Raw genomic sequence first — 11,602 nt, forward strand, 5'->3', positions numbered from 1 at the left:
ACCTTGACATCCACTTGGACTGTTTCTCTGCCTGTTGGATGTGTATGCCAAGCAGCAAAAGATTTCCAAATTGACAAGTTAGATCAAATCTTTTCTTTTTCACAAATACTATATTTATGTATGTGTGCTCAAATATTGAATAATGGTCTGAGATTGATAAAAGTGTGATTCATAAACGCTACAAAAGCTGTATATCTATTTGTCATAGGGCCTTAGGGTTATTTTGCTTGTCCTTTCTCACTTGCATGAAACGATTTAATAGCTATAGGAAACAAACTTTTCCTCAAAGCATTTTTAAAAACTCAACCTTAATTTTTCTTCTTTTGTTATGAATTTATATTTATGTCTTTTCTGAAAAGACTTTTTCTTGTCAAAGTTTTCTTGCCATATGAACTAAAAGTAAAACAATATTAAATATCATAGGCTGTTTAAAATTATTATATGTCTTTCAGTACTTTGACATACTTAATATTACTTCATCATTTTCAAGTCAAACATTCCTCCCTTGCTAAAGACTCATGTTGATAGAGATAAATTGCTGAACTGTTCAAATAGTTGCTTAACATTCTTGCTTGGCAGATATTAATAAGGTCATACAAGGTCATGTTAAATGAGATTATTGGCATTAAAAGTCTGAAAGTTTTTTTCCCTTACAGTAAAAGAACGATAAATAAATATGTGTATTTTGAGAAAAAAAAAACCTTGAAACATTCCATATCAACAAATTAGTAGAATTACAAGCTTTATTTACCAAAACCAGCAAGTTGGCATTTCATGGGGCAAGGAGAAAGAGGAGAGGGAGAGGGAGAGGGAGAGAGAGAGGGCAAGGAAGAGCAGGGAGGGAAAAGAGGAAGAAGAAGAGAAAGATAAGGAGAAGAAGTGTGTGTGTGGGGGGGGAGATGTCCAGGGAAAAAGTTCCAAAGAAACAGAAGAAAAAAAAGAAAACACACAAATAAGTGAAAAGACAAGGGACCAGTAAAGTCTGAGATAAGACCTAGTGTAAGATGAAGTACTCCCTCACATATTATTTAAATCACTTTTGAACCTTTAGTCAATGTTAATTCATTTATTAACAATTGTAAAATATTCCTTCTCCATTGGAAACATATGGTTTCCTTTTATTTTTAAGCATCAAGATTTAGTATTAGTACAAAGGTTTAATTTAAGTGGAATTCCAAGAATTTTATCCAGTCATGAAGGAATAAGTTAGAGTTGACACATTCACTCAACTCTTCAGTGTCCTATCCATGAATTTACTAAATATAGCTGTGGCGGTTCTTTAAATTTATAGTTCATTAGATTCACTTCTTTTCCCCTGTGCAAAATTTTGGCCACCTAATGGACAGTGTGTCTAAAGCTAGAATCAGGACCTATTTCTCGAGCCATTTTCGGCAAATCAGATGCAGATTTTTTTTTCCTACATGTGTTCTATCAGGCAAAATATGTGAATGAACATTAGGGCTGAAAAAATGGGGAGATCGGTATTTTAACTGATTTGAATTGTCAACTATTCTTTAAAACTTTGGTTTACAAATCCTTGTAAATGAACATGCTGAAGTGGCTGGAGAAGAGGGTAAGGGACATCTTTCTTGTTTGTTTCTTTATTTATTGTGCTTAGGATGGAACCCAGGGCTTCACATTGCTAAACAAGTGTTCCCCACTGAGCTACATCTTTAGCCCCAAAAGAAACATTTTTTATTGGTTGTAACATAATCAAAGCAGTAAACGAAACACCTTAATTAAGCATTATGAATATGATCAAGTCATTAAGCATCCACTAGGTGCCAAGCATTGGATATCCATCTTTACTCTATGCGCTGGGTTCTTCCTGATGCATAGGCACAATTATCATTATCTCATGGTTAATGCATTGGGAGAAATGAGGCCCAGAGAGGGTAACTAACTTGCTCAAGATCTCACAGCTTGTAAAGAAGAAGCCCAGCGCCCTAAGTCTTGCTGTCTGAAGCCTGAGCTCTAGTGTTTCACTTGCTATGTGGCTGTCAAGTAACTAACTTCAGGGTTTTATCAGGTTGACTAGAGCCAGGAAACCCAGAGCTAGATTTCGCTCATAAACTTCTCAGAATTATAACTGGAACCAAGATAGGTATTTCCTTTTCCTCAGCCTAATTACTTAACTTCATGTCTCCTCAGCTTCTTCATTTGTAAATTGGGGGTATGAACAGCATCTACTTCATTGGGTCACCTGAGGATTAAATGTGATAGCCCATCAGAAGCACTTTTAGAATGATACATTCATAGTGAGCATAAATGAAATCTTGGGAACTGCTTATTACGATTGTGTCCTAATTGATTTTCAGTTCCCCAAGGACTATTTTTTTTTTTTTAATTCTGTTTCTGACTTTGGAAGATGGTAAGACAATGTAGTAACAGCTCTTCAGCACAAGAGGTAGTGATAAGAAGAAAAAATGTATGATACTCCATGTCAGGAGAATTTCTAAAAGTTACCCTAGATTCACACACACACACACACACACACACACACACACCACATTCTGATAGTTGTCTCTATAGAAATCAAAACCTAGAGAGATGGTGGTAAAAACCAGTACAATTAACCCAAGACACTAGGAACAGAAGGCAAAGTTAACGTCCTCAGAGAGCCCTGGCACTCCTTCCAAGCCATTTCCTCCTGAGCACCTACTCCTGTCTTGAATGCACCTGCTCTTAGGGCTATGGTTAGGCTGGATTACCTTTCCCAGTTTCACTCCACCCCAGCCTCTGCCACACTTGGCCCATTTCAGACTTTTGCCAGGCACCAGCACCCAAGTTTGTTATTTCTATCAGTGATGGTGCTCAAAATCACACCAGGTTTCTGAATCCTAAACACAGATAGCTTACAACAATTCTTACAGACACTTTAGCAGCAGTGGGTGGTAAGGAGGAAGAGCATTTCAATTCTAGCAGGGAGCAGTATGAGAGGAGTGACCAAGCCAGGGAAAGTCTAGGTTTCTGTAGAGTCACTGGGAGCCACACTCATTGGAAATGACCTCTGAGGACAGGGATTCTTCTCACTTCAATTTGCACATTTCTTTTTACAGTTTTCACTTTTTTCAACTGTGTGATAAGTTTCATGTAGAGAATTTTAATCTTCCTTTTACTATTCCTACATAGGAAGACTTTTCTTTCCTATGACTGGGGGATGAGGAGTGATGGATTAGTAAGTGTATTTATTACAGATGGGTAGGAAGATAATGACACTTATTTTTGAGTAAAATAATACTTATTTTTGAGAACTGTTCCAGACCTTGGGTTGGTCAGCGCCTTACTGAGGACACTACATTTTTTTAATCACTTCCAGGAGCAATATCATAAAATTTGATAGTTCTATGGTTTGATAAAAATAGATATCAGTGATAAAGATATTTTTCAGTAAGACAAAAGGTGAGGAAGTTCATAATCATTAAACCTGCCTCACAGGAAGGACTGAATTCTTCAAGCTAAAAGAAAAGATGCTAAATAAAATCATGAAAACATATCAAAGTACAAAACTCACTGGTAATAAGAACACAGTAAAATCTAAAGCACTCTAATATGGGAGTGGTGGTATATAAATCATTTATATATTTTATATGAACATTAAATGAACAAAATTATTAAAATAATAAAAGTTATAATAACTTTAAAGAGATACATAGTATAAAATGATTATATTATAAATCATAACATCAAAAACATGAAATATGGAAAGGGAGAATGAAAAAGGCACAGGTTTTGTGTGCAAGAGAAGTTATATTGCTCTTAGCTTCAAGTAGACTAGTTTTATTGCAAGATGTTGTAGGCAAACATTAAGATACCCATAATGTAAAAACCTATAGTAGATAAACAAAAAATGTAAGGAATCAAGGTCCAGAAGTACCTTGTAGTACAGGTACTGCAGAAAATCATCATGGAAGATAGCAAGAGAGGAAAAGAGGAACAACCAGAAAACAATCCACAAAACAGCAGTTACATCTCCTTATATATGAATAATTGCCTAAAATGTAAATGTATTAAATTCTGTAACCAAAGGATATGCTGCATATAAGAGACTCTCTTCCAACTTTAAGGAGATACATAGATTGAAAGTGAAGGGTTTGAAAAAGATATTTCATGCATATGGAAACCAAATGAGAGTAGGGATAGTTATATAACATAAAATAGATTTTAAGTCAAAAGTTGTAGAGAGAGACATTCATTAGGTGTGATCAAAGCTGTGTGATCAAACTATATGGTAAATGTTTACATTACTTTTAAAACTATTACAGTAAAAGACACACTGCCATTACTTTCCTCCAAAATACTCCACCTTGCTTACAACACAATTATCCTATTGTTCTTACCACTTTCTGAAGCAGCTTTGGACGTCCTCTACCATTAGTGTCTTTCGATGTGATAAAAATGAATACAGTGAATGCTGCCACTGAATGCATCCAATGGAAAGGCAGAGTCATGAACATATTATGGTGTGTCCTCATCCACCTTATTTACCAGATCTGATAGTGCACAACTTCTGGTTCTTCATGAAAGTCAAAATGACCACAAAAGGTAAACTTTTTTTTTTGCTTAAATTCTTTTATTGGTACATTTTAGATATACAATACGTTTACATTTATCATTGGGTGTTTGTACCTGTACATGATGTATCTTGGTTCTTATTTTTCCCCATTACCTGTGTGCCCTTCAGCCCCTCCACCCTTCCCTATTTACATAGACTTTGTTTCCATTTTTTTCTTTTCTCATAATTTTTCCTTTCCCTTCTTTCCTTTCCCCTTCCCCGCCCACTTCCCCTACCCCTTTAGACCTTTTCTTCCTATTGACAAAAGGTAAACATTTTTAATCGATTCAGGACTTCAAGGTAGCCAAAACTGCAACTAAAGACACTCATGAAAAATGACTTCCGGAACTGCTTCAAAAAGTGACAAGAATGATGGATTAAGTGTGTTTTAAGCAAGAGGAGCCTTTTGAGGGGGATTAATGGCCATATGTCTTTTAAAGTACTAAACTGAAAAATCTTTAAACATTCACTATATTTGTTGCCCATAGCACATAACAACATGTTGCTCAGTGTCAGATCACATAAATGATGATGATGATGATTATTCCATAAGATTATATAAGTTGAAAATTTCCTGTCACCTGCTGATTTAGTAGCCGTCATAACACTGCAGTACAACACTTTACTCATATGTTTGCAGTGATGCTGGTGTAAGCAAATCTACCATGCTGTCACCCATAAAAAAGTATACACATATAACTATACAAAGTAATAATTGTACTGATATTAATGACCATATTTACTTACTATACTATACTTTTTGTCATTTTAGAGTGTGCTTCTTCTCCTTATGAAAATATAATTAACTGTAAAACAGTATGTCATGGTATGCCAACAGCAGCCCCATACATCTCATGTTTACTACGTCTATTGATTGAGGACATGGATAGTGATTGAACTATAACATCCATGTTTGTGTAAGTACAATATACAATGTTTCCACAATGATGACATCATCTAATGATGAATTTCACAGAATGGGTGCCTGTGGCTAATACATGCATGACAATGATGATAAAATAGTAGATTCATCAAGAGGAAATAACAACTATAAATGTACATGCATCCAACATCAGAGCATATAAATAGAAAGCAAATATGAATAAATCTGCAAGGAGAAATTTGACTAAAAAATAATACTAGTCAGAGATTTTCAACACTCTACTTTTAAGGATGGACAGATTATCTAAGCAGACAGTAGTATTGGATGTAAACTATACATCAAATGGACTCAAAGGCATTCAGAACATTCCATCCAACAGCAGCAGAATATATATTCTATACAAGGTCACACAGACCATTCTGTAGGATAGGTTTTATGTTAGGCTATAAAGAAACTCCTACTAAATAAAAGAATATTGAATTCATATCAATTATATTATCTTTATTTAAAATTTCTTTTTAACATACTCTCTTGGTTCTTATTTTTTCCCCCTTCCCCTGCCCTCCCTTCAACCCCTCCGTCCCTCCCCATTTACCAAGACTTTGTTTACATTTTTTCATTTTCTCATATTAATTCCATTCCCTTCTTTCCTTTCCCCTACCCCTCCCACTTCTCCCTCCCCTCTGCCCCTTTTCTTCCTATTTCACATTATCTACTTCACTTTTTAGCCCTTATTTACACTTTCAGTTTCTCACACTAGAGAAACTATTCGGTATTTACACATATGTCCTGTTTATTTTACTTAAGAGTATCACCTCAATGTGCATCCATTTAGCAATAAATGTCTCTAATTTCTCATTTTTGATGGCTAAGTAGTGCTCCATTTTATTTTTTAAAAACCACATTTTCTTGATCCAGTCTCCAGTTGATGGGCATTTGGGCTGTTTCCAAGTTTTAGCTATCACAAACTATGCTGCTATGAACATAGGTGCACATATATCACTGTGGTATGATTCTTTTAATTCTTTGGGGAAGATCCCCAGCAGGGGAATAGCTGGGTCAAATGGGACTTCCAGTCTTAGTTCTTTGAGGTATCTCCATACTGATTTCCACAGTGATTGTACCAGTCTACACTTCCACCAGCAGTGGAGCAGTGTTCTTCTTTCCCCCACAGCCCCGCTAGCATTTGTTGTTGGTTGATTTCATGATAGCAGCCATTCTTTCTAGAGTGAGGTGGAATCTCAGTGTTGTTTTCATTTGCATCTCTCCAATGACCAGTGATGTTGAACATTTTTTCATATGTTTATTTGCCATGTCTACTTCTTTCTGTGAGAAGTGTCTGTTCATTTCAGATGCCCATTTTTGGATTGGGTCTTTAAATTTGGGAGGTCTGATTTTTTTTTAAGTTCTTTATAGATTCGAGATAGTAGACCTTTGTCTGAGGGACTGCTGGTGAAAATTTTTTCCCACATTGTGGGTTGTCTCTTCACACTGCTGGTGGTTTCTCTTGCTGTGCAGAAGATTTTTAGTAAAAGGAGATCCCACTTGTTGATTGTTTGTGCTAGTTCACGGGGAACTGAGCTTTTGTTCATAAAGTCTTTTCCTACACTAATGTCTTCAAGAGTTCTACCTAACCTCTGTTCCAGCCGGTTCAGCATTTCTGTTTTTATGTTTAGATCTTTTATCCATTTCGATTTTAGATTTGTGCATGGCAAGAGATACAGGTCTAGTTTTAATCTTTGGCAAATTGAAACCCAATTTCTCCAGCACCATTTATTAAAGAGACTACCTTTCCTCCAGCAAGGGTGTTTGGCTCCTTTGTCAAAGATGAGGTGGCTGAGTGTGTCTGGAGTTGTTTCTGAATCTTCTAATCTGTTCCACTGGTCTTCAGGTCTGTTTCTTTGCCAGTACCATGCTGTTTTATCACAGTAGCTTTGTAGTATAGTTTCAAGTTGGGGGTTGTAATATCCCATGCCATGTCTCTGTTACCTAGAATTGCTTTTGCTCTTCTGGGTCTCTTCTTCTTCCAAATGAATTTTTGGATTGTTTTCTCAAGGTCCATGAAGTGTGATGCTGGGACTTCAATTGGGATTGCATTGAACCTATATAGCAGTTTTGGAAGTATGGCCATTTTCACTATGTTGATTCTTCCTAACCAGGAGGAAGAGATGTCTTTTCATTTTCTGATATCCCTTTCAATATCTTTTTTCAAAGTGCTATCATTTTCAGAGAAGAGGTCTTTGATTTCTTTTGTTAGGTTGATTCCTAGGTATTTCAGTTTTGTGGATGCTATTGTGAAAGGAATTATTTGCCCTATTTCTCTCTCAGTGAGTCTGTCATTTGTGTAGAGGAAAGCTATTGATTTTTGTGTGTTGACCTTGTATCCAGCTACTTGACTGAATTTGGTTATTAAGTCTAGAAGAGTTTTGGTGGAGTTCTTGGGGTCTTCTATGTAGAGTATCATGTCCTCTGCAAATAATTTCAATCTGACTTCTTCATTTCCTATCTTTATTCCTTTTATTTCTTTTTCTTGTCTAATTGCTGTGGCTAATGTTTCCAAAACTATATTGAACAGGAGTGGTGATAGTGGACATCCTTGTCTTGTTCTTGATTTCAGCGTGAAGGATTTCAGTTTTTGACCATTTAGTATGATATTGGCTGTTGGTTTTTCATAGATGGCTTTTATCAGATTGAGACAGAGATGGTCTATTCCAATGTTTTGTAGGGTTTTTATCATAAATGCATGTTGGATTTTGTCACATGCTTTTTCTGCATCTATTGAGATGATCATATAATTTTTGTCCCTGGCTCTATTGATATAGTGTATTACATTGATTGATTTGCATATGTTGAACCATCCCTGCACCCCTGGGATGAATCCGGCTTGGTCAGGGTGTATGATCTTCTTGATGATCTTCTGCACTCTGTTTGCCAGTAATTTATTAAGGATTTTTCCATCTATGTTCATTAGTGAGATTGGCCTATAGTTCTCTTTTTCAGTTGGGTCTTTCTCTGCTCTGGGGATCAAGGTGATGTTTGCTTCCAGGAATGATTTTGGGAGTATTGGTTCCCTTTCAATTTCATTGAAGAGTTTAAACAGTAGTGGTAGTAGTTCCTTTCTAAATGTCTTATAGAATTCAGTGGTGAAGCCATCAGGACCCGGGCTTTTCTTGATTGGTAAGTTTTTAATTAAATTTTCAATTTCATTGATTGATATTGGGTTGTTTAGAATTTTTAGGTCTTCTTCATTCAACTTTGGTAATTCATACATGTTTAGGAATCTGTCCATTTCTTCTGTGTTTTCCATCTTATTGACGTATAGGGTTCGGGAAGTAGGTATTGATGATTCTCTGGATTTGTGCTAGGTCTGTTTTAATTTCACCCTTTTAATTTCTAATTGTATGGATTTGGCCCTTTTCTTCCCTTTTTCTGATAAGGTTGGCTAAGGGTTTGTCAATTTTGTTTATTCTTTCAAGGAACCAACTTTTGGCTTCATTGATTTTTTTGCATTGTTTTCTTAGTCTCCATTGCATTAATTTCTGCCCTGATCTTTATAATTTCCTCCCTTGTATGAGCTTTGCGGTTGTCCTGCTCTTCTCAGTCTAGAAGCTTGAGGTTCAGCATCAGATTGTTTAGTTGGGTTCGCTCTGTTTTCCTAATATGATTATACACTGCTGTGAATTTTTCTCATAAGACTGCTTTCATTGTGTCCCATAGATTCTGATATGTTGTATTGTCATTGTCATTTATTTGAAGGAACAGTCTGATTTCTTCTATTTCCTCTGTGACCCATTGGTTATTCAGAAGTGTGTTGTTCAATTTCCATGTGTTTATGAAGTTTTTGCAGTTTCTTTTGCTGTTGATCTCCAATTATATCACTCTATGGTCTGATAATATACAGGGGATAACTTCAATTCCTTTGCACTTACCTAAATATGTTCTATGAGTGACTATGTGGTCTATTTTGGAGAATGAACTGTGTGCAGCTGAAAAGAATGTGTATTCGGATTTTGTGGGGTGAAACACTCTGTAAACATCTGTTAGGTTCATACCTTCAATAGTTTGACTGAGTTCTAGTATTTCATTGCTTGTTTTTGTCTAGTTGATCTATCTATTTGTGACAATGGCATATTGAGGTGCCCCACTACTATTGTATTAGTGCTTATATGGTTTTTCATGTCCGTTAGTATTTATTTTATATAGTTGGGTGCACTAGTGTTTGGTGCATAGATATTTATGACTGTCATCTCTTCCTCTTGGATTGTTCCCTTTACAAGGATATAGTGTCCTTCTTTATCTCTCTTAATCAGTGTGGGTTTGAAATCCACTTGGTCTGCAAAGAGGATAGTTACTCCTGCTTTTTTGGGGATTCCCATTGCATGGAGTATTGTTTTCCACCTTTAACTTTCAGTCCATGAGTTTCTTTTTGAATTAAGTATGTTTCTTTTATGCAATATATTGTTGGATCTAGCTTCTTGACCCATTCTGCTAGTCTATTTCTTTTGATTGGTGAGTTGAGACCATTAACATTGATGGTTATAACTGATATGTATTGAGTTATCATTGTCATGATTTTTTCTTTTTGTTTGATCCTTCCCCTTTGCTTTTAATTTCTTGTCGTACCCAGCAGATTCATTCTTCTGGGCTCCCTGGGGTTGTGATCCTTGTTGTCTTCTCCTAGGATTTTGTCTAAAATTTTTTGGAGTGCTGGTTTGGTATTCATGAAGTTCCTAAGGTGCTCTTTGTCATGAAAGTATCTTATTTCTCCATCAGTTTTGAAAAATAGCTTTGCAGGGTACATCAGTCTGGGTTGGAGGTTGTTTTCCTTTAGGGCTTGAAACACATCACTGCAAGCTCTTCTTGCCCTGAGGGTTTGCATTGAGAAGTCTGCTGTGATTCTGATGGGCTTTCCTTTGTATGTGATTTGTTTCTTTTCTCTAATTACTTGTAGAATTGTGTTCTTCTGTTGGGTTTCTGGAATCTTAACAAATATAAACCTATGTGTAGATTTTTTTTGATCAAGGCTAGTTGGAGTCCTATATGGCTCACTCATATGTATGTCAAGTTCTTTTCCCCTGCTTGGGAAGTTTTCTGCCATCACTTCTGTAAACAGCTTTTTCATGTCATCTGCACTCTCTCCTGTTTCTTCATTGACTCCAATCAGTCTTATGTTATTTTTCTTTGCATCATCTAGCAGCTGCTAGATTGATTTCTCGTGGTCCCTTAATATTTTAAAGAATTTTTTCTTTTCCTGGTCACTAATTCCAATCTTATCTTCTATATCTGAAATTCTGTCTCCACATTGGCTCATTCTGCTGCATAGACTTTCAACGGAGTTTTTCATCTCCTGGAAATCTGTTTGCATCTGTTTTATGGATTCCATTTGTTTCCTATGTTGGGATTCCATCATGTTCCTCAGCTCCTCTATTTTTTCGTGTGTCTCCTCTCTAGATTTATTAATCATGTCTTGCACTATGGGTACAATCTTTGCTGTTATGTGAGAAATTATTTCTGATTTCATTTTTTCAGATGCTCTTTCATTGCTAGTTCAGGGAGTCCAGGTGGTTGAGTATCAGAGTGTTCCATCTTGTTTCCCTTTGGGGTTGCTGTAGGTGATCTGGAAGTCTGGTTCTGTGGCTTTTTTATGTCTTCTCATTTTGGTGCGGGGGGTGGGGTGGGGGTGGGTAGAGTGTGTGTGTGAGTGTGTGTGTGTTCCTTGCACCTGCATGGTTCACCTCCTCTGGGCTCAGAGCCACAGCATGCCTATTCTGAAACCTCCTCCTGCCTGGGAGCCATGGCGCACCAATCTGGAGGGCTCCTGTGGGCTCAGAGCTATGGCACGCCTACCTGGAAGCCTCCTCCTGCCTGGGAGCAATGGTGCACCCTCAATTATATTTTCTGACACAATAGTAAGAAACTAGAATTCAATAGGTGAAAAAAGTTTAGAAAATCCACAAATATATGGAAATTAAACAACATGCTCCTAAACAATCAATGAATCAAAAAATGAATAAAAAATAAAAATATCTTGAAACAAATAAAAATGGGGATGCAACATACCAAAATTTGTGAGTACAGCAACACAGTTCTAAATGAAAAATTTGTAGCAATAAATATTCACATAAAAAGATGTCAAAGAATCTAATATTACATCTCAAGAAACT

The sequence above is a fragment of the Heterocephalus glaber genome, unplaced genomic scaffold (assembly GCF_053883595.1).
Source record: "Heterocephalus glaber isolate CG9 unplaced genomic scaffold, H.glaber_assembly_v1.0 deba00000546, whole genome shotgun sequence".
NCBI classification, from domain to species: Eukaryota; Metazoa; Chordata; class Mammalia; order Rodentia; family Bathyergidae; genus Heterocephalus; species Heterocephalus glaber.